The sequence below is a fragment of the Chenopodium album genome, chromosome 1, assembly GCF_948465745.1.
Source record: "Chenopodium album chromosome 1, dcCheAlbu1.1, whole genome shotgun sequence".
In the NCBI taxonomy this organism is placed as follows: domain Eukaryota; kingdom Viridiplantae; phylum Streptophyta; class Magnoliopsida; order Caryophyllales; family Amaranthaceae; genus Chenopodium; species Chenopodium album.
Genome location: NC_137834.1, coordinates 65,261,551 through 65,262,508, shown reverse-complemented (window position 1 = coordinate 65,262,508; position 958 = coordinate 65,261,551). Strand labels below are relative to the sequence as shown.

General features: G+C 38.7%; 1 non-coding gene across 1 annotated transcript; it reads left to right on the top strand.

Annotated features, from left to right (window-relative positions):
* Positions 1 to 476: 476 nt before the first annotated feature.
* LOC145565440 (small nucleolar RNA R71) lies at positions 477 to 583 on the top strand. Its single transcript, XR_014095033.1, has one exon. It is a non-coding gene; the product is annotated as a small nucleolar RNA R71 (small nucleolar RNA).
* Positions 584 to 958: the final 375 nt, after the last annotated feature.

The window sequence follows — 958 nt, the reverse complement described above, 5'->3', positions numbered from 1 at the left end:
GTACATTGGTACTCCGGTACGAAAGATATATATGGTACCGGTAACCAGGATTATAAGAGTTGGAATATGGGTTATTTTGCCTATAGGTTTGGAAGGCATTAACTTGTTCCATGGAACTCGTACAATCTTGCTCCCAATGCCCTACAATTCCACAATTTTCACAAAAAGCTTCATTGTTAGCAACAGTAGAAACATTAGCTACAGAGTTAGGAGTAGCAGTAAGATTATCTAATTTCTGACAAATAGATGTTAATTGAGCTTGCAAAAAGGATACGAAATCAACATTATGTTTTCCTTTATTCAATAACCCTCTCGGATTCCCTTATTAAGAATTGTGTATTGCCATATCTTTGATAGCCTATCCGGCATCGTCCACATTTAAATTCATGAATCTTCCACTAGCTGCAGAATCTAGAACTGATCTAGATGAATTTCCAAGTCCATTGTAGAAATCTTGGATCAATTGCCATTATGCCAGATTGTGGTGGGGACATTCTCTCTGTAGATCCTTAAACCTCTCCCAAGCCTCATATAAAGTTTCATCGGCCTCTTGAGCGAAAATCTGAATAGCACTCCTTAGTACAGCTGTTCTCTCTGCAGGGTAATATTTATTATAAAAATTCAAGGCAAGAGTTTCCCAATCAGTAATACCAAGTGCAGTTCTATTCAAACCATTAAACCATAATTTAGCTTTGCCACATAATGAAAAGGGGAAAAGAATCTCCCTGATTTGGTCCTGTGTAACCCCGACTTGTCTAATGGTGTTGCAATATTGGCAGAAATCTGCAATGTGAAGATTCAGATCTTCACCCTTAGCTCCACTAAATTGCTTCCTATCTATCATAGTGATAAATTGGGGCTTGATTTCAAATTGAACTCCATCAAGGGTTGGCGTGGGAGTAAGCTGTGGAAAATCTATGAGCTTTGGCTGCGAGTAGTCACTGAGCTTCTTTTGGGC